The sequence below is a fragment of the Varroa destructor genome, unplaced genomic scaffold (assembly GCF_002443255.2).
Source record: "Varroa destructor unplaced genomic scaffold, Vdes_3.0 BEIS01000002.1, whole genome shotgun sequence".
NCBI classification, from domain to species: Eukaryota; Metazoa; Arthropoda; class Arachnida; order Mesostigmata; family Varroidae; genus Varroa; species Varroa destructor.
In genome coordinates this window covers 18,790,728-18,814,379 of record NW_019211455.1, presented here as the reverse complement: position 1 = coordinate 18,814,379, position 23,652 = coordinate 18,790,728, and the positions used below count along the sequence as shown (strand labels likewise).

Sequence of the window (23,652 nt, the reverse complement as noted above, 5' to 3'; positions counted from 1 at the left end):
AGTGGCCGTACTAGCCAATTCAGTAGGTAACAACGATGTTGAAATCACCCAGCAGCCTTTTGGCTCATTGGAAGTATGTGAATATGTTTGTGCACGAAAACTTGATTTTCCTTTAGGCCATAAAAAAAAATTGATAGTGGACACAACAACTTGCGGGAAGGATGAAGGTGCAAAACACAAGACGATCCGGACGGGCACAAACATTTCGGTCGGAGGAAACGTGTCGGTCTGGCAAGCCGGACGGGAATTGGAACACGTACAAACACACGATTCCGAGTGGCGTGTACAGTCTTCTTGGGCGTTATCCGGCCGCATCACGGAAAGGAGTGAATTGCAATTAGAAAGAGGAATAAAAGCACTACTTATTGTTAAAAGGAATGGTCGCTGGAAGAAGAAAGCGGATGACGTTGTACGAGCGTGAAAGGAACTAGCCCGAAGAGATGCTGCCGGATCTTGCGATTCCTGCATTGCTAAGCGTCACAGTAGCTTGAGCTTTCTAGCCAGTCCCAAACGTCGAATGAAAAAGCTTTTGGAGGCAGCAAGGAGCTGGGCAAGAGTGAAGCAGCTATGGGGGCAAAACGCGAGCCCACGGCAAGTCCTTAAAAACAATTTACTGTGGGGCTTCTCTCCTTTTAGGCATACATGTTCATATGAGGAGCAAATGTGAAACGCATTCAGCAAGAACTTTGCTGCCATGTAGATGCATAACGTATTACGGTTACTTTCTCCTGCGGCGCATCGAAAACGTAATTTGACACAAACCCATACGCCCCGTTAGTAGCACAGATAATTTTTCTATGTGCTCTGATGTTACCCTGTTCGGCCGCGAGTTCAATATTTGTAAGCCTCCTCGTTTAATTTCTGTAGCTCGCCTAATTGATATCATTCCCATAATAATTCTATAAAGATTCCTTTTGCTAAACATGTTCAGCGTGTGAGCAGACGGGCTCTACGGAAGAACGTTTTGGAGTAGTAATCTGCTTTCCACTCCGCATTTCGTTTCTCGATTGTCCCCGCCTGCCAAGCCAACGTGAGTCGACCTACTCCTACGAAGGCTATTTGTTTTTTATTCTTTTCCTTTATTTTGCCAATATCTATCTATATTATAGAACGACCCTTCCTGCTGTTTTGTCAACCAATTGATAGGGCAATAGACAATGATTTTCGTTCCCTATTTCGTTTGTAGGCTGATTTTCATCCCTCTAAATGTCCAAAATAAAGGCTGTTTCTCAGTCGTTTCTGATTCCAATCGCTGCTCGTCGACAGCTCTAAAGTCTTTTTATTCCCCGAAGAAACAAAGCCGAAAAAAGTCGGGTTTAGCGGCGAGATGAAAACAAACGAGCGGGGATTGAGTAGCGCTGGTAGCGGCGGCGATGTAATGACCGGAAAAAGCGTTTGGTTAAGCGCGCTTAATGGATGAAAGATAAACTACCCCCGCATTGAACATTCCCGGACACTTGAATTCGATGATGAGTGAGCAGACGAGATGAATTTAGTGACGCCACGCGGTAAATGAAAATAGAAGTGTTCGAAGAGGCAAAGCAGCGCCTCGAAAAGGAGTACTTAGAGAGCTCTGAGGTTCATAGTGGCAATAAAAGCATCTCCGAAGAAATTCCGAAATCCCGAGCGGGCCTTAATGTGGATAAGAATAAGGCTATGCTTAGGTTAAAAAGGATTAAATACTTTGTGTTTAAAAATCGGGTTCGACGAGATCGGGTAACGCTGGACGAACATTTTGGTAGATTATGGAAGCGGCATAGTGCACGAGACCCAGAAACGAAGGCTCATAGTACTTGCCTCAACACTAGGTGTACTTGTAATGAACAAAATCGCAATGGAGATAGAAGAATGAGTGCGCGTCACCGCAGAAACATCTAATAAGAATGGCTGTAGATAGAGCAAAAGGGCATCAAGTCCCCTGAACGCCGGCGAGAGACCAACAGTGGTACGAGTTGTCGAAGGATGATAGCAAAGGATAAAGGAAAATAGGTTACCTACTATTTGCCTGCCAAGCTCCGGGACACGTTGTGATTTAGGTTCGAACACGGGCATAGACAGACTTGGCTTTCTGCGGGGAGACAGCCATCTGATGCAGTGCCTAACGGCGACACCGGACGTAAAATTCGAAACATAGAGGGCTACTGAAGTAGCAGTAGGCAGTTTTTGACTGAAAATGAACCTGCTACAAACTCACTTTTTACAACTGTTACTGGCTACCAGAGGTATTCGCAAACTCCACCGATATTCCTTTTCGCTAGACGAAGCAAAAAGGATCGTCTTACATTAAAACGGGACAGGGCAGGGAAAAAAAGTTCTGCTCTCGACCTAAGCTAGTCTGGCATTAGAGTTGTGGCGTAGCACGCACGCGATCCCATCTATCTTACATGAAGGGTTTTTCAGGGACTGGAATCAAAAATATGATAGAGCCTATTTCTCTTGGATTATTTGTTAGGCTAAGGACTACTGTCTGAATGAAGGCTGGATATCTCCTCTACTACTACTGAACGAAGTTTGATAGAATTGCTTTTTCTTAGACTTATTTCTGACATAAGGGACATTTTTCCCGGTATAGGCAATGTTGGGGGGTAAAGAAGCTCTTAGATCTACGAAGATCTACAAATACCTAATAAACGAAACTTAATAGCGTGGTTTGATGGTGTTTTTTAAAATAATTTAACCAAATATTATAATACACTATAACGGCCCATAGTAATTTGGCTTTTACATATTTGAGTCTAAGCATTTAATGCGGGACTAATAGCTTAGCTGAGAAAGCAAATAGGAAGGATAATTTTGTCCTTCGAGAGAATGATCACCATTTGACAACCTGAACGGAACGAGCGATAACGAGAACGGCCAGGCCATTCGTTAAGAATTGGCATTCATGCATTTGGCTAACCGATCATGCATTATCGAGGTTGCCGGTGGCGCTCTTCTGCAAAGGGATTCGGAGGCACCGGCGTCCACGTCAGCTGGCGCGGGTCATGGAAAGCTACACCAACGGTACTGCAACTCTCTCTTCCTGCGTTTGTCTCCATGGCAAGCAGGTTTGGATAAGTGAAGCACACGCCGTTCTATTAACCGACCTCACTGACCAACGAAGAAAGTGACTAGCTCCGAGCTGGCGCCACTCATGGCGCTTTCATCTGTGACACCGAACAATAGCGGTTTACTCTTCAATCATTGCGCTTGAAAAGGAAAGCTGCGGTTTCTGCGAAGTTGCGCGAATAAATACGACACTGACGGAGATTCCAGCCTGATTTAGTTATGATGCAGCGTTAATCAATAGGAGAAGTGGCGCAGGGCGTAGGGGGCTGCACAAAGCTCTTTCAGCTTCCAACCAGGCTGCTCGTATTACGCTGTATTATACAGACGGTAATCGTTGGTAGACGTCCAGCTGCGCAGTTGTAGCGCACCCGTTGCCACGGTATATCGCAAGCGTTGAAGTGAAAGACAACATGGTAAAAACAGGGTCGACGAGGAAATTTCAATCCTCTCTGATTTGTTCAGGACGGGTAGGCTTTTCGTGACATCGCGGATTCATTCTTGCATTGCATGGTAGTAGGGCATCTAGCAAGGCGGATCTGGCGTTCATAGCAGGACGGATCATTCTACATTGACGATGGTAAACATTTATATTGTCTTCTTTTTTTTCTTTTATATACATATTTTCCCATAGATTTCTATGCATATCATAGATTCAACAGTTGGTGGCAGCCACTAGCTGCTACTACGATACCATACGATATGTCCATCTGTAGGACACTTTTGGCATTGACTGTACGGACAAGCTTCATACTGGCGCCCCTGCGCACCGCAATTTGCGCTCATCGGTTCGATTGGAGCGTCTTGGCGCAGGAATGAGCTAGCGACGGCCGCCGAGTCATGTGTCCGCGTTATGGATAAATCAGCGTGGTTTAGTATCTATTAGTTACTTGACTGTTTGGTTAAGCATCTCCAAAAATCAATTCAATGAAGCTTCATCCGGTTTCGTAGCTCATAGTCTGCTCCGTCACGCACCAGGCTCCGATTGTCGAAAAAAGACCCTTTTGAACGAAAGCACATCCAGGCTCAGGCATATGGTGACGATGACGAAGATGTACAACGAGGGTCTCGTATAATTTTCAGCGATATGGAAAAAGGTTTCGATTCATTCTAGGAATGTTCATTCTAGAGATGATCAATGAACTATTTCATGTATTTTTCTCAAGTGACACATATGCGCATAATGCATACATAAGGAAGGCACGACGGTCCTTTGCATGCGCCATCTGACATGTTCAAGTGCAAATATGCATATTATATATTCTGACGTTTAGGTATACAGTTTCCGCAAAGTTGTTATTGTATAATTGGTCATCTGATTTCAGGTGACAAATGCGACGGATTTTAAAGAACAACAGATGATTTCTCGTAAAATCATGTCCTACGTGGTCCATGTTTACGTGGTCTCAGTAATTGTACGCATCAAACAATAACAGGTAGCTAGTTAATGTCGTACACGTGTGTACCGAAGCAATAATAATTCGTCGAACATCCAATGATTTGTCCTTCTGTACGTTCCTCCACCGCTCTTCGTTCCACCGTTAATTCTGCCTATCGACGTCACCTACGTGAAGACTAATCGAGTAAAAGGCAACTTTTTGTCCAATCACTTCAGACATTGTGGCTGGCCTTTTATGACAGCTGTTTCACACCAATCCATTGGACAACATTGTTCATTTGTAGCGCAAGTAACTTCCACTTGTAAGTAGTCTAAATAAGTTTGAATTACTGCATTGCGCTAACCAATGGGGTGGTTGAACAAAGAACCTGCTGCTGTTCGAACTGTGCTCGCGGCAATAACCAATTGTATAAGTAAAATGGACAAATGTACGTTCTGTGTTTATTTCGTTTTATCCGCGCACATTTTTTCACTTTTACCCCATTTGAGCACTAAATGCATTCGGGATCTACATCTGTTCTCGCTGCGTCGCGGCTAGTTACGCGATAGCGCCGCTCTTAATTTAATTAGCGCGTGGTAATCTTTAAAGAGGATCATTTAAGATGCTCGTTCGGTTCTTAACTGCTTTGTCCTTGCCCTCTTCGTTGTTTGCCATAATTAACATCATAGTACAATGAAGCAACGCCGAACGGTGGAAAAGATGCGTTTCGCCTTCGGCGCGAAAGATCATGGCATGTACACTGAGAGAGAAAGACGGATGAGAAATGACTTGCAGAGGGTTGTCTTTGAGTGTTCGCTTAGATCGCAGACCAGCAAGCAGATAAACAGACTGATTGGCTCGGAGCCACAACACAACTAAACTCCTCATCTACCTTTTCTTTCTCCTTCGGTCCCTCTTTTTTGCCTCGGGCCTTACGCAGTTCATCGTGTCAGCGCTAGACATACTGCAACAAGCAAGCACTTCCTTTCTATATTCAATGAGGTAGCTTGTCTGGACGTACGCGAACCGATGCACAGTCGTTCTAGGCTGCAAGCTAGCTTCTAAAAAAACATCTTCTGATTTATGGTCGCGGCCGGCTAACTTTGTACGGCGGGAACTGCACGCTAACGTCGCGGCACCAACCGCTACCAATGTCCGCCAGAGTCTTGTCGACGTGTACCGACATAATACAGCTCTTTCGGATATTGCCTAGACCGGCAGGTTGGCTACCGCTGCTGTTTGAATGTTTTTCCCTACTGACTGCATATCGTTGCTCCACGACAAGTGCAGTAATTTAGCGTGCAGATGCGGGGGCAGTAGACGGCAGATGACGCAGGTGAACGGCATGAAAAACTTCGACTTGAGCAGGATGATTCTTGGGGGATTAGAAGACAGAAAAGATGTTAAGTGATACGACGAATGGGAAAGAAAGAGGAATAGAGTACATCCCTTAACCATGATTAGTGAGTCGCAAACTGAGATGAACGTCGTATTGTCTGTGGACCAACAGATGACGACGCTGTCGGTGAGTCGCTGTCGTTACCTTTGCCCCATCGATAGCGGGACGGTAGGCGTTCGGTGTGCAGTAAAAACCACCAGCAGTTGGTTTTTGTATGAAAAAGAAGACATGAAATAACACAAAGTAAAGAGTTGTAGCAGCGATCTGGGTTCATTACAGTGCGTCGGAACCAGAAAAAAGGAGAAAGATCGAACGAAATGACAGGCTTCGGCTACTCTCATAATCGTGTTCGACTAGAAAGAAGCTTTTGCGAACATAAGCTGGTTTACTAATATGATAAAGTCTAGTAAACTCTAAGGCGATTATCGTCTTCTGCTTTTCATGCACGTATGTGCGTTCGCTTCTCCTAGGATTTCTATAAGCATATAACGTTGATTATTCTAGTTACGACAGTGTACGTACTGGCTAAACGGAATATTTTTATTTTGCCGTTTATATGTAGGCACTGGTCCCATATACGCTAGATTTTTTTTAACTCCCTAACCTCATTGCTTGCGATTGTGACGGCTGTCAGTAAGTTTGTTGTACTTTGCGTTCCCATCTTCGATCTCGGTGTACATCGATAGTATTAAGTAATATATGCCAAGCACAAAATGAATATATCCTGCGCAGTGGGATTTTTTTTAGCAGGCACCTAGAATCATTAGCGGTCTTCAAGGACCTCTCAACGAACACGTATGTTCTATTCAAGATTGCTCGTTATAGGGCAGCCGTCAATATTTTCGATTTCGTCAGCAATCGCAGTAATAGCAGTCAAGCAAATGACTGAACTTCAGAGACGCACAGCTATAGGACTTTGCTGGGTAAGTTAAGTTCAGGGTTGATATCGTATGAATATACATTGTACCGTTATGTCAAATGACTGCCTTCCCCTTGGCTAGTCAAACGTAAGCAAGTGGGGAGACAACTAGCCAGTGTTGTAGACTGGTTTCGCCTATACTATAATATCTAGTGACATCACTGAAATTTACTGGGATTCGAGCAGCTCAGGTAACCCACCCTCTGTACACGTTGCTTGGGTGGAGTCAAACGAAATGGGTTTGAGTTGTGGGCACGTTCAGTAGACTTGTCGAGACGAACGGTTGTGTCATCAGTACTCGCCAACACCGCCGTGATGTCAAACTATTGTAACCTACGAAGTCTTTGTCAATGTTCGCTATACCTTTTGGCTAAGCCAATTTCTTTAGTTTCTTAAACGATTTATACTAATGTTCGCTATCGATCGCTAAGATCGAGGTAAAGCTAGGTTAGAACGATGTCGAAGAGACGATGATTTTGAAAAATCATTAATAACTGTTATTATCATATATAGAAAACAGTAATCCATAATAAAGAATAACGTAATAGCAGAGGAATCAACACAAATTTAATGGACATTTACATAATATGGTAAAAAAAATCAACGACGCGTAAGCTGACGTTAGTACATAGGTCCATACTTTGAGTAATGTCTGCGAGTGTGTCAACAAAATTTAAGTGGTTTCGATACATTTGGAACTTCAGCCTAAATTTTGAACTAAAGCCTGCGAAAGATGCCAAATCGGTAACATCTAAATCGTCACCGTTAACAAGAATGTACCTACTGATCGCTCCTCGAATATTTACCGGAATAGAAAACTATTATATATATTTATGTTGACATACAGTCAGACCTAAGCCACCTGAAGTAAGTGTGATTATTAATGTTCAATTGTTTTCCCGCCCTTCTGGCAGCGAGGAAGAATTACAATCTTTTTACTCGTACCACTGCCTCAACGAGATGCATCTCTTTCCGAGTAAGCTTGGATAGACAAGTCTTTCCCAACTACCAAAAATTTCAAGTCTGCCTTTAAACTACAGCCGTGTTCAACTACATCGTATTTGCTGTTTAACGCCATGTATCTGCTACCCTTCTAGGATCAGCTCTGCCTTGTAATGCCCTCCTGACCTTGGTACAGGAGGTTGGATATTTCATGCATTGCCAATTCTCTCTCGTAGAGGTATACGACTCTACTGATAATAAACTAGGAGCTGGTAGAACAGTGTTCTGCGATCATCACAAGCGCGTCGATGAGAGCACCGCTCTTCCCCCAACCTCACTTACCCCCAACAAAATAACTTCACCACACTATTCATGATTACTGCCTGTTTTAATGAGCGTCAGAGAGGTAAGAGATTTTCCATTCCTTCTTTTCGACACTTGCGCTAGCGTAAGGTCGTGCCAACAGTGTTCTTATCGAAGGCGGTTTCAATACCGTCACTTCGTTTCCCGCTGCTGTTTCACACAAACGACTTCGCGTGTGTGCCCCACGGGTCACATGCATGGTTACTTACCCATCGCCACCATCATGACCAGTACATAACTGCATATTTTAGCGGAATTTTCAGTCACAGTCACAGCTGCTTCAAAGTCATAGATAGTGGACAACAGCTGGGATCTACGTATGCAACCAATACACATTCATAGGAATATAGCGCAAATTAAGGGCAAGTGCTGCTGGCGTATGTGGACGTTTCGATAAGACTAAACTCGGTGCTTTGAAAAGAGCAGGCGCGCCGAGAAGACTACCCCCGTCCTAATAACTCTGTTGAAGATCGCTGATCAAGAATGCGAAACGGAAAAAAAAAATAGAAAACGAAATGAATAGGCAGTCCTGGGGGTGAGACGGCTAAAAATCATGGGTAGAGATGAATTGAGAGAAAAATTTTTTCTTTTATCTTGGAACCGGCTAAATGACAAGCTGACGCCGACGAAGGCATTAACGCGTGTGACGCGGTGTTAACCACAACGAGTATGTGGAGATCCAACTACTCCTTATCGCCGAGAGGCGTAAACCTGTGAAAAAGCAAGTTCTCGGTGTCAAGCTGTTGGCAAGCGAACACTCGGGTCCCAGTTTTCCATTCGGCCGAATCTTATTCGAGAAGGCCTGTGCTTCTCAGGCCAAATTGTCGACTGTATACTAGCAGGACAAATCAAATATGCTCGCTATAGAAAACAACCCTGATACAATAAGAAACGAAACGTCAACAGCTATATCGTAACGTAATCAGTCGCGAATAAGGATATTATGCGTCGTTCACGAAACCTCGTGGCAGATGCTTGTCATAAAAGCACGATATACAATAGAAACTTGATAGATGGAAGCTAAACGAACAGATGTGGAATGGTACTTCCATTGTTGTTACTGCTGATGTTGTATTATGCGTCGTTTCTCATGACCGATAGTTGGGATGTATTAATATTAATTCTAATACAAAAAAGGGAAACGAAAGCAAAAAAAAGATGAACATGAGAACTAATTCTAAAAACAATTGCTCATGTATCTGGGTTTAGACCAAGTCTCTACTGAACGACTATACCTCGCAGGAACACGCCGCCTTCAGGCGTCCCGATCTTCTTAGACTGAAGCTTGGCCAGCTTAGTGGGGTCGAGCTGCGCCGCTACGACATGAACGCGTTGGATAAAGGCGAATTGGTTCGACCTGAATCGGCATTTCTTGACAGGACCAGAGTCCCAGATCGCTCCCAAGAATAACGATAGAATTAATCAACTGCTGAACCAGTTGGTTGCCATCAACGAAAAAATAGTTCCTCTGACGAAACTCCTTTTATGTTTCCTTGTTCTGAGTTCGTCCGCTTGCACCTGGTCGATTTTCGACACAAAGCAATAAAGTACCACCAATAAGCATAGCCTTTGCACAAGAAACATTACCCATTTTGGTTGGTCTGGGCCAACAGTGACCCGTACCTGGATTCTGTTTGGATGTCGGAACAATTCTGCCTGATCTAAGCGGACGCGACGGTGGCACAAACTCACTACTCTTACTGCTGCGAAACAATCTAAGAATGATCCAACAGACCGCCGTCAGCTCACCGTTAGGCTATCTAAATGTCTGGTAAAGTGAAGACATGCTTCGTCGCTCGTCCGCGCTGCGTTTGATGGCGTTCTCTTTAATAGTCTGGCTGATAGCCCGAGCATCCTGAAGTCGTCTAACTAAATTGAGTAAACAGCCACAGCGACAATGGGGAGATTTTCGAGGCCAACGGAGCTCGCAACAGTGGCCTTGATTGTAAGTAAACACTACGAGAGCAAAAACGTCACTTGACTTCTATCTTTTTTTATTGTAGATAGTGAAAAGGGCCGATTAATGCACGTACGAAATTAAGCCGTAGCTTATGTAGTATGCGAACAGTTTAATAAGTGAATCGTTTAAATTAATGAACGATCCTGTATTAGGCATTCTGCTGAGCTCGCTTGGAGTGTTTAGTTATTCAGTGTTTCATTCTGCTAGATACGAGGTATATTTTTACAACGTTATTAGTAATATGGAACAAGCGATCATTTCCATCGAATACAATAGTAAATAGTGAGTCTGCTTCATGGGACTAAACCTTGCAACTACTGAACTGAATTTTCTACCCGAAGCCCCTTGTGTCCAACCTTCGCATCATCGTCAGTCGTAGGGGAAACTTTAAATATATCACTGACTGCCAGTGGTTTTGGGAGTTTTCTTACAACGAATAACATCCCTAAACTGAAAGAAAAGTACTATCTGATCCTAAATGATTACAATGCGTCTCCTATATCCGCCCTATTACCGTTCCTCTGTAGCTTGTATGTCAGCGTAGACCGTCTTATACAATCTAATAAGCCTTTGAAATGGTCAGTTGGACAATGGCCGTGTTTTGCCGATTTATCAACAGCGACCGCTTCAGCTGTTTATGTACGGCCTTAAAGATTAACTCTTGTGGTTAGAAGTCAATGTTGATTCGGAACCTAGATGAAGCATAGCATATAACCTACGCGTTATTATGACATGACGTGTTTTGGACGATAACGCTCGTTAGATACGGACATCCAAGGTAACTACTTCAGGGACAGACAGTATAATATGGATGAGTAATGTCTAATTTTAGTTAAGTGTTGATATCAACAAAGCAAACATGTTTCGCTATTAGCTTGATCTTATGTTACAAAATGCGAAATCTAATCCGTTAAAGACCGGACTTATATACAGTCATATTAGAGGTTCATTAGAGCAACCCACCGATGGCATTAGTAGCGACTATGTTGGCTGGAACTTCAATGAGCGTTGCAGGAAAAAAACAAAGAAAGAAAGAAAGAAAACGAGCAAAGAAAATAGAATAAGGAAAACAAATTCACGTAAAAACTGCACTCAAATACATGGACAGAAGCAGCGGTCAGACCCAAGACAGCTTTGCTCTGCCTGAAAGCTCGGTGCTGTTCTTTCAAATAAATGAACATCAAGCATGAGTATACCCAGAATTTTATCTATAAAGTAAGTGGGTGCAGGTTCCAGTCGATTAGACACAACTGGGTCAGGCCTGGTTAAAGTCATCTCCATAATAGGTATGCGTTCGATGTCTAGCTTTCCAGTACAGGTTCTTCTTTCGTCTTGTCGTTGAAGTGTCTAGGGGATCTTTAGTGCATAAGTCGACCAGTCATTTTACACCAACCCATTTAAAATTTTACTATGTAACGCAGATGAGTAGTCGTGTTCATTGAAAACGCTCCACAGGCAAGGGCAAGAATTGCAGGGAATAAGAACGAATAAGGTCCAAATTGATCGGCAAGCAGAATATGCCTCCAATGTTTCCCCTATCCTAGTCGTATCTTATCTACGGTATTTATCTACGGTCATTGCAACCGTCCGGTGACAACTCATATTCGGATTCCTTCTGCCGACATAGCTTTAAGGATAACATGAACGTTACAGCGACATTGGCTGGCACACTCCGTGCCGGCGACCGTGGATTGAGAAGTACTTCAAGTTGTTCCCCCATGTCATATTGACCCCCATGCTAACCGACCTGCTCTATCACTTTCCCGATATTCGAAAAGTGTTACGAGAGTTCTAACCCGTTCCAGAAATCCGTAGGCTGGACCTACCGCGAATTTGTCGTTTGATAATTTTGTTGGGAGACAGCGTTCGGTGTTACGGTAGCTAGTTATGGTGAACTGTGTCATCATCGCAATTTATCCACTCGGTCGACTAAGCAGGAACCCGGCCGTTCACATAATTGTTACGGACGTCCATATCCCAGTCAACATAATAGCTATTGTGTCCTTTGAACACGCATTCCTACTGGTAGTCGCAGTACATATTTTGCACAGCCGCCTCTGGCTGAGCTATGAACCCTAATTATGACTGGAACCCGATTTGTCACTGGTAGGGGAAGTTGTTCTCGGCAGCGTTAGAAATTGCGGAGGGTAAGCTACGGCCGTTGTGCTATTAAGAATTTCGCTTATTATGGGATACACACCAGTAGAGAAGAGAATTAACGGCATCTGTATTAATTCTTGATACTTCTATGTCTTTCTAATGAATGTACGAGAAAGCAAAACAAAGTATTATTAATGTCCAAAAAACATCACATGTCACCGAGCTTTATCACGTGATAGATATGCATAATGGAGGAAAAAAAATGGAAAAGTGATTAGGTCAAAACATAGCGGATCACTTCCTTTTGCCATGTTTTTCTTTGCTCAGTTACTTTTGTCCGCAATTTTGCCTGCCCTGCAAGCACTTATAGCCTGCTACGCTAGCCGTATCGAAATAGTGCCGCAATTCTATAGCAAGCTTAACGTTACTTTCTTTATCCAGGGTCAGGCTACGGCGGCACTGATTGTTCTAAACGGTTAATGCAAGATCATGTCTGCCTGAACTACCGCACGAATACTCACACTCAGATGATAGCACTGGTAAGACAGCCATCAGTGCCAGTATTGCATGGTACCATTAGGTGCATAACCACCTACGCAAGATAGAACTACGAAAAAGGCTTAGGTTTCAATGGGCACCCGTTGTTGACTGCCACTGATTAGTGGAAGCACACGATTACTACTTTACTGTTCAATCGAACCCTGCTCATACGATGAAGACAAGCACAGTGAAGCTCAAATGGATGGAACACAACAATCCCGCGCCTTCCTTTTCTCTAAGATACCCCCAAACTATTTAGAACAATTCGTCTATAGTTCAGTTGGAGTTGTCATGGTTTACACGCAGCCCTTAAGCTCAGAGGCAGTCCGACGGTGGTTGGCTGTTTAGCCCTGTAGTTAGCTCTCTTGGGTAGTGCTATTGGGCAGTATTTGCTAGAATATACTACTTCAATTCTCTCTATCACTACCCTTTCTATGAAAGCATTTCTGATCAGTTGAATAAGCCATTTTTAGCTTAATCCAAACTGTTTTGCCATGGCATGCAATAGTCGAAGAGTCTTTGAATCGTTTTTGTCTAAAGGCTAAAGGCCTTGTTTTCCTTCTACGGCTGGGGTAGGGGCAAACATAACACGCCAAAAGCAATGATCGGCAATGCGCTAGGATGGAAGCGGCTGTTCGTTGAAATCGCGGTAGACGCGTTGGGTTTAGAATCGATGCAAGCAACATCAGGGTCAAGATAAAGAGCCGGAGAGCGAAAATGAAGGAGACACTAAAGGGGCACACGTCGTTAGCGTATTAGTCTTACAGCTTGTCACAGTGTCAGCCTCTACGGAGGCAGTCTGTAGCAATCCAGCTAACAAAGTCCATGACGGATGTCTTCTCATTTGCATGCTCAAGCGAAAATTCCCACAAGCCCAGAATGAAGCTGAAAGAAACCCAATGTCAAAGAGAGAAGCCGTAGCTAGAAATGGTAACAGAGAAAAGAAAAAGTCTCTGAAGTGGCCCGCAGGATTGGGAAAAACAATTGCAACGTATGGTAAACAATATGATGTACCGTGACACTATCTTATGCTTAAAAAATTGTTTTGCACTACTTGTATATACTTCTGCCCGACAAAAACACAGCACAATTCCCGGTAATGATTCAACAGTGCGAAACGGAGTGCTACGCTTGGTGGCAGACAGATTTCGCAATCCGCCTATTCGAATATTAGACAGGTCATCAACTATAAGCGTATTCAACCAATGTGATCAAACTTTTCACGCCACTATCGAAATCGTGTCCCTCAGACGTTTTGTATGACTCTGTACGACTAAACAAAAACGCTTGCTTGCAGAAATAATTGGATTTATATACGAATATATTTTTTTTAATAAGTAAAGAATAGCGGGACAGTCTGTCCATTGTCAAATGAATCTATGTACCCTGTCCACTAACCGAAGATACGAGTGCGTCCCACGCGATCGTTAACTTACACAGATAAAACGGCCATGTCTGTCCAGCCTATGTTAATTGTGTTACTGTCCTACGTTGATTCTATAGAGGTAGATGGTGCGATTAATGCGACTAGGGCCAGCATGTGGAACCGGGTGCCTACAAGAGTGATGGGGCGTTCGACACTCTAGAGCTAGTGTGAAGACATGGCTATGGATGATGAAAACAACAGCACGGCATGAATAAACGGTGAAAGCAACAACAATGAAGCGGCCGGTACCCGTCCAAACCTAATCGCATAAATCAACGCCAGAATAAGGTACGGACCTGAACAGTCGATGTGAGGAACGTCACCTTACGCGGCCATCAATAGCCAAGTCGATCCTCATCTGAATGTTTCGCTTCGATTGGGAAATTAATTCACGCGCCATGGAATAAAACATTGACTTCTGTAAATGTATTTCAAAATAGATAATTTTTCACTAAGAATTAAGAGCCAACAGTTTTCGTAACTAATGGTAAAAGCTTAGGCAAATTTCCCTTTTATTCATTTAAAAAAAAAGCTATTTCGTCATTGCAACCGCATCAAAAAAGACTCACAAACATTCAGAACATAAAATGAAGTCTAAAGTTAGAAGATAAATAAAGAATAATTTATTTTATCTATGGTTTTTTAGGACACAAAGTTATCTTGCTCTCCTAGTCCCACAAAATCCAAATGGCGATCAGAACTAAACACGATATTAAAAGCCTTTCTTTTTATGGCGTACCCCCTCTTCCTTCGGCATCTCTCAGTACCGCTAATTAGCACTGTTTTAAGAGACCTCTCAGAGTAAAGGGCTCAATACGATCTTTTTGTGTCTAACGTATTCCATTTTCGAGGTTCTGTTTCGATGTGCCGTTCCTATTTTGATTTCTGACGCGCTTTTCGTGCGAAGGGAAGGGTCAGCGAAACGGGCAGAAATTGATAGGGGCTGAGGTGGCTTCAGTCGCAACATACATATATAACATATACACATATACAAGCAAACTAACCGAAAAGGATTATGGCTGGTGGTTGTAAAATACGGACCAGGGGCGACCAAACGGAACGATCTTCGCAGCTCGGCTGCTAACATCAATGGCACTCGCAACGGCAGCTTAACATCGTTGTATTTTATTCATACTCTTGTAGCGCTTTCAGGTCAGGAAACGTCTTCCCGCCTTTTTCCGACATTTCAGCTATCGAAGGCGTTTACTGAAAGAGCCGGCCTGCGCCTAAGACGTCACGAATCGCACAATTGCTACAACTATATGTAAACTAGGAGACCTATCCGCAGTTGTTTGTAAATAAGCGGGACAAACATTATCTCTCCTCAAGGTAAAGGAAAATATACAGTATAATACAACAAAGGTAAAAGAACTATACGGATCCTGCAGGAAGATGTAGAACTCTGCTTTTACCATCTACTTGTTGTTCAATGTCGTTTGCAGTCGAAGAACTGTGAAGTTGGCGACATATTTTGGTTTATTCGATAGGCTATTTTTGAAGGATGCGTGCGCGTCACATACATCATGAAGCTTTTCACTGGTCCAAAACGTACTGCTAATAAACTACACTTCTAGAATACCAATGGTAGCAACAACTGTTAGGTCTACCAAAGAGCTGAGCAGCACATTAAGGTGTCAGAGGTGGCATCTCATGGCAGCAGATGTACTTCTTTCGGAGGACTCGTTCTTTGGATGTGAGGGTAGAAAAAGTAGTAGCAGATAGAGCAAAAAGCTATAATTTGACTGTCACATTTCCGAGAAAACGAAGTAGTTTTCATTGGCGTAGCAAAGGAATGAGAAGAAAAACAGCGCGTTGACATAAAGGACAGCGAAACAATGAAGCAGGCTGGCAAGCCTGTTGTTGGTTCCGAATGAATAGCTTCGTCTCCCCGACTGCTGGTCCACCGCAGATCTTTCTGTAATTAGGAAGAAATATTGGCAGGGGTTGACCTTTCGCTCAATCAACACGGGTTAGCACGGCACAAAGTCGCTCCAAATAGGAAAGGCTGCTAGGGGATAGAGGTACATCCAATGTCTAGCCGCAGCACTTGACCGCAAAAGAACGTACTAATATACAACCAAATATAGAGTAAAACAAAGTTAAAGAAGTACTTTTAGCCCTCACGTAGTAATTATACGAGTTTTTTTTGGTATTATATTTTACACAGATAGCCTAGACGTTTTAACCGATTGTAGTAAGCCGAGGTTTCCGACGACGACGACGACGACATTCGAATGTTCGACAGACGAGTGGTATAACATGCGTTTATGTATTTATGCGGTTATTTTTACACCTGTCTAAAAGCGCAATACGTATTATATCATTTTAGCTCTTTATAATATAGTGTATTACTCACTTATTGATAATAAACAAAACTAATTTACTGAGTAACTCTGAGTAAGTCTGGCCGTTGCTTTGAGCTCTGCAATTAGATCTATGTACAGTTTCCAAGCTTAAGTTTATCAGGGTTCAGTGTGATATTTTGAATGTGTGTCTCATACTCTCGTTTTGTTTAATGTTTTGATGTAGTTAACAACAACTGTGTTTATCACTTTTTTTTTTAAATCATTTTTATCTCTATAATATTTATTTCTAGACAACTTGATTTTGGTGAGTGTTGCACTTCTAGTTTGACCGGCTTATTTAGCAGTTTCATTATAACCATCGAATCTTTATGAACCGTACACCCGATAAGAGAGTAGCTTCAGTTGGAGGGTTTGGAGGTTTTTCCTCCCCTTACCTTTAACTCCACCCAGATCCCATTGTCGATGTATAGTAGCGATGATGGGGACGGCGGCAGCAGCAGAAAAGTTATAGTGGAATTCGTTGTCAAAAGGCGGTGATGTCACCGGTCTGTCAAAAGTCCCAGTGGCTCCCGTTTGGGTCCATTTAATGTTCCGAAGCGGCAGCCGGACTCAGCTCGCTTAGCTTGATAGAAGTAGGGACCAGTAGCCATCAAATCTTTAAACTTCACTCCCTCAGGGTTCTTTTGGTTCCGCTCCCACGAAAACTTTTCGCAGGTGCTTCGGAACCATTTTTGTAACGGACAATACACTTTGATTAGAGAGCTGAACAGGATAAAGGCCACATTTATGTGTTACATCGCGACAAATATGAAGCACAGTAAAGGGACCAGACAGAGGCTTTACACCCTATATCTAGGTGGGTGTCGAATATAGCGGAGGACAGAAAATGTGATATATACGCGATAGATATTATACAGGGGAAAGCTAAGCGCACCTTAGAAGGAAATGTTGACAAACAGTTCACAAACAGTTGGACGGAGAGGAATTGGGAGTTATTACAAATTCTGATTTGAAGGCAGTGGTGTAACGTTTATATGGGGAGTATAGAACGTATAGAGGTGTTCTCACGATATGTTTATCTGGTTGATTTTTGTCAAATGTCGATGTAAAGAAAACGATGTCTATGCAGTTGTTATTATTAGGGCTGATTCGTTTCTGCCTCTAATGCGGATTTTTAAAGACTAATAGAAAAAATAGGTGTACTACTTCTTATAGCACAATGGTGATGAAGCCCGTATTAATCTAACGTATCTTAGCTCTACCGTGTGTCAGACTTGTATGAGCTGGAAAGCTGGAAGACATAATGAGCCAAATGATGACTGGCTTTCCGGTCAACAAAATTACCGTTGATTGTATCAGTACGACTCCTGGAAGTTTTCACGAAGGGCCACCATTAGCACGCCATTCCAGTTGCAGGATGGCAAGCCCTTCAACCTATATCCTCACGCAAAACAGGTTGTTTAATTGATAATGCATTGACGATGTATATTTTAGTAATTAAATTCTAATGACAGCTTCTTTTAATGTTATTAATTTCTGGATAATAGCTAGCTGCTCATTTCGCTTGTCCCACATAGAAGATATCGTCGAAGATGTAAAATAGAACGCGACTAAGGGACGTCAGTAGCGCCGTTTTTTAGTAATCGACCTGTGTCCTCGATTTCAGCCATACGGTTGGCTTCAACAGGAAGAAGTTGAATGGCAGGTAATATGGCAAGATGCTACACTTACGCCAACGTCCAGCGCTGGCATCAGGTTAACCTATAACCCAGTAGTAGTAGATTACCTCAGAATTTTAAACAGCATTTGCCGTCTGCGTTACATGTTACAACACTTGCTATACTTTCAATGTGTCCGCCTCTGCCGCTGGCCCTGCTGTGGCTTGCGGTCAGCTTTCTCACTTTCAACCTACGATCAACCCTTAGCTCCCTGGTTAAGTATGGGCTGTCAAAGTGACCATATATCCTGTTCTAAACTTAGGCTCGTTAGAGGTTCGCGGTTTTTGCAGGGTCCACCCTTCGACTAGAGCCCTCGAGAAATATCGTTAGCATAAAACAAAGTCATACACTTACAGATTCAGCTAGTTTAACAATTAAATTATAGCTAGCCAAACTTGGTCATTCTGGGCTGTATCCTAGTTTAAAGCCTAAATCTTCTATTAAGTCCGCAGCACGTGCTGGAAACGCGGTTGAAGAAACGGCACACCTGCACGGATACCTCATACGCATCCTCATACACATATTGACGCTCGTACACTGTACTGTTAGTGTTTATGCCATAACTTTCGCCGCTGCCTTTTAGGCTTCTAATCGGTTATTAGCAACGCCCGCGTCAACGCCCGCTGGTCTGAACACAGATCTATCCGGCACTAATTCAGCCAGCCTCGAATCTTTAAAACCTTTGTTCCGTGAAGCTTCGGACACCGACATAGGTCGGGCAACAGATTTGGGGTTATCGGGAAGATAATTTAGTATGAGCGTATACAGGGCACTATTAATTAGCCGTTCGTTATCTTTCATCCCATGAAATTATCGGTGTTTCCGCCAAAGGCGATGTTAATGATAGAGAAACTTACTCCTGTATAAAAACTAAGTCTTCATTGTGGTCTGTGTAAGTACGACGCAGCGAATGTCTGTGAAGTGGAATAGCTACATAAAAGCGGTTTCATCACTAATAATAACGTGACTACCCAGCTACACTGAATAGATTGACTGCTTATATGAATCTGGTGACGTAATTACTACGTCAATGGTTCGTCTCTGTAACACTTTTTGAGTTGTAACATTAGAGGGCGGTCAAGAGTTGTGAAATCAGTATAACAGCAGCTTATTAGAGCTTTATGTTTGTAATAATATAAATAGGCTAGATCAACCTATAGGAACGCACGTAAAGGTAGTCACCTTGTAGCTAGTTATTGAGGGACTAATACACATAGCAAAATGAGTCCTGGGCCATAGGACCGAAAATGGTTGGCTGTCTATTCAAAAAAAAAAACTCAATTAAATCCATTAAATAAGTAGTACCGTCTAGGCATTATAATCTTTATGGACTGCTAACTTTTGTAAAATGTAACAAATGCGGATTTCCCTTGAGTGAAATATTGTGACCTTTAGCCGAGTTCAACAGGGTCGAAGCTAAATTATTGGAAGGAAACAAACCCAAGTATTTGACAATTTTTCAAATTGGTAAAGTGAAGACATATTTTTTTTTTTTATGAAATATGACAAACGCTGCTGAATTGACAGTGGCATTTATGTGTCAGCCACTGCTTCCAACACTTCGTTGAAAATTACGTTGCAGAAAGACTTCTTCAAGGTGGAAAAGTGATGTCTTATGGTGACATACGGTTCATACTTAGTATTTTATGATGAAATGAGATCGTTTCATCTTATGGATTGCATTATGTCACTAGACAGAGTTTAAAAACCGTAACATTCTCTAAGCTCCCTCCAAGAGTGCGTACGGCCTGTGTAGAACTGAAGTCTCCTGGCTTCTAAGAACGTTTCATGGACCACTATCAACCCGATAAAAAAAAGCCGGAAAAGACGAAAAACATGAATAACGTTGCCTATGTTTTTTATGGGTAAACTTGAACCCAATTCTTCAATTCAACGAAAAAGGGGCACGCTATTTGTTTATGCGGTCAACGAGCTTTTCTATAATACATGCAATGACCTTCCCATTCAACGCTGGACCTATACTTTTTTCAAACTCATTTTCTTCTCAGTGGACCAATCAAGAGCATTGACGAGCCTTGAAGCCCACACAGATCATTGCCATTATATACATGTTTGTCGCCTGTACAATTTACGCAGGTCTAGACAAGGAAGAGATGTCTCTATCTCGTTTGGTCGCAATCGTATGATAAATGACTGCTTTACTTTATGTCGTAGCAGATTGCTAAGATACCGGTACTGAAATAGGATAACACTTCTATGAAAAACACAAAGCAGCTTCATTGAAAGCCACCTTTCCAAATTTCTCAGGGCAGGGCAACGGTAACGTGCTTTCATACTGGACTCATTAACACGTACGGTCGTTTAGCTTAGGAGTCCCGACGTACACATACTTTACTCTGTCTTAAAATGCAGTCATCTAAAGGAATGCTTAGCGGACGTGATGCTCGAAACATGTAGCGTAATTGTTTTTACCGTATTTATGCATTAGTTCGAGGTTCGACAGCTTTGCTTGTGCAGCATCTTGTCCATTGCCAGAAACATTTATACAGTCAACTTTCTTACAACACTTTTATTGCACACAAGAGGTTTATACATGGTTAAACATAACGATAGAATGCGAGGCGCTCACAAGAGGTCGTCCATAGTCTCTTGCGTAGCAAATGGCCACGCTAGCGTAGGTCCGGCCGCACGTCAGTAGTCACGTCGAACAGCGAAAGCTCTCGATCTGACCGAGAAGTCAGATGGCTAGGCAACTGTGGAATATCGAGTAGCTGCACCCTTAATCGCAACTAGGAGACACTGACTGCAGCGAGAGACGATTCGGGGGACACGAATGAAAAGAACCATGGTTATCACCACTGATGCATGGGCCGATTCGCGCTGAGCATGACAAATCCAGCAGAGCCGCCCCTTAGCAACAGAAGAAGAACTTCGAGTGCCTTGCGTCGCTGGTCCTCTGCTGCTCCATCAACTGGTGGAGCGGTTATCTCTGCTTATGTTGCTATCGTTTGGCACTGTAGCAATAAGAAGGACCAAACCAAAAAAAAAGAGTAGCCAAGCCTATTTGCATTATTCTGAAGAAGGCATTCGGCATACCACCAACAAAGTTTGGCCCCTGTGGACTTGAATCGATGGTACGCAGCCCAGTCCGGCCTTTCCCTTAACCTGTCCAGTGTCCTGGAAATCCAGAACATCTAATAGTAGCAACTGTGGACGCTGAACGCACTCAATTTCCACGCAAGCACAGTCACGGTTTCCTCGGATGGCGACGGACTAGAAGGATTCTCCCTGTTCAGGGGTCTCCGTACTAGCTCTTGTTCTTCCCTCTTTTTCTTATTCTATCTTTTTCTTGCCGCGGTGACTGGACCCCGTAAGTCGACTATATCCCGCTCCTGAGGAATCTTTCAACTATGCACCTAAGTCGACGACGGTCCCACGCCAAGCCGATGTGTTATTGGAGCGGGCCAAAACAGACGTCGAGGCGTTTGAGCAGCGTTTCTTACTTTTTAATGATAGTAGTAGCAGTTAGGGACTGCAAACCGTGGGTGACATACGATGCGCAAGTAACAGACTAATGTCTCTGCAGCCAAACTCCGTAGTTCGCGATCTGGAGCCAAAGATCTCGTGTACAGCCAGTCGCGTATGAGTAGCTGAGGCCAAGCGCATCCGAACTTCTCTGATCCTAGGCCTTTTCCGCAGTTCGTCTAGCCGAGCGTAGAGGAACCCTTGACGGATGATGCTGCTCTGGTCCAGACCGAAACCTTCACTCCCGTTGCCAGAGCACGGAGAAAGGGCAGGCTGACAGAACACGCAGCGATGGATAGAACATGAAACAGTTCGAATTGGCTATAAGGGACGTACTAGGTTACTGGCGGTTCTGACGCCCTAAATGGCTACGACTGTATCACTACAGTAGGTAACGCATCGTACTAGATAAGGCGCAGCCAAGAACAAACGGAACACAACCGTCGAAGAAACAACAATAGCAAAATAACGTTATTGTACTCTTTCTTAAGTATTCTGTAACTATTGAGTTAGAGAAGTATGGTTAAAACAGTATTACTTAGTACCGGCTTCACTATGACCTAGGCTTATACGAAAGAATTACTCACAGTAACCTAATGCAATATTTAAGTAATTTATTAGTTAAGTTTCTATTTCAAAGTTACTCGTGAAAACTTAAAATGGATTCACATTTATGAGAGCCAATGAATGTTTTCTTGTTACCAAGTAGAATATGTAGACCCTAGGAGAGATAGCGAAGGTGAGATGAGCGGTTATATGTAAAATAATTAATTTTAAGGGAGAGAGGAGATACAGCTATACAGCAGGCTAGTGATCTTTCAGTTGAGGTTTTATTACAGTTCCGCATAACACAGCAATACCTTTCCTACTGCAGACGTAACTACGGTGCACCTAGCCCAGTCATTTTTGGTGCACGGACAAGTTTCATGAGGAAGGTTACAGTCAGTCGAGGCCCCGCGTACGGTATTTTGTAGGCGTTCTGCTTTGTTGTTGTCCTTGCAGACGACAATGCTTCATTGCGTACAGACCTCTTGCTTATTTACACATAAATCGATACTTTTCATTTGGTTAACGTCAACAAACCAACTTCACCAATAAACTTGCAAGTACAATCTTATCATAAATCACTTATGATTTTGGAAATTTAAATCAGAACATTTACTTTGTCTACGACTTTGTGACGATGCAGTAGTAGCGTGTTTGGCTAGTAAGTCTAGGGACAGATAATGATCTAAGTAAGTTCGAAAGCGGGTGGAATTTGTTCCGTACTGGGTTCCGACCTGTCCGAAGTAATGCTTAATGGCAATACCGGATGTGGATGCTGAAAAATTTATCTAGGTCTTTATCGCGGCCATTGCGTTATTCCATTTTCTTTAATCTGACACACTTCTATTGATTTTTTTGCGCATTAACAATTCATGTACAAAATGCTAATCAATAATAATAACCAAGTATTTAAAAAAAAAATGCGTTGAAGGCTCTTAATTTCTAATAACTTTAAGAATGAAGCCGGAAGCTATAATCTGAGCGAAATACAGCAACAGTCGACCGCTGCTGCTAAACGCAAGTTATATCCTATATGCCTCCTCATGCGCCGTCACCAGCTTGACTGGGTTATGTTTACGGCGGCGATTCAACTTAAGCTTGATCTCTTTCAGACTGCCTCTTATTCTCTACCCGTACAACATCCTGATCACCAAGCAACACTATACTCTTTTGTGCTTTGTTACGAACGGCAATACGGCGGACGAACTGGTTGGGGAGTCGGGACTGTGCTTATACTATGATATCATCTCGGGTTCCTACCCCTTGGGGATAGCCCAGCTGCCTCAATGGCAAATGCGGCAAGGTTGCATTAAGCAAGACATCGTCTCGAAATTGAGATGCGCTATGCTGGATATGACCGATTCGCTTTCTATGCCTCGTATCTTTGGTTCCCTTTTTTGGTTTCCTTGTGCTGCAATCTACAAGTGAAGTATATTTGTTATTCAGTACGCATATCCCTGGGTTGTATCCCTATGGGTTGTGTTATTTCACCGCCGACGGCGCCTTCGTAAGTTTTTGGCTGG

At 43.0% G+C, this 23,652-nt stretch overlaps 1 protein-coding gene across 2 annotated transcripts in view; it reads right to left on the bottom strand.

The window, feature by feature from the left end:
• Positions 1-23,652, bottom strand: part of LOC111245994 (uncharacterized) — a 93,382-nt gene that overhangs the window by 15,279 nt on the left and 54,451 nt on the right. The gene's annotated exons all lie outside the window — the stretch shown is intronic.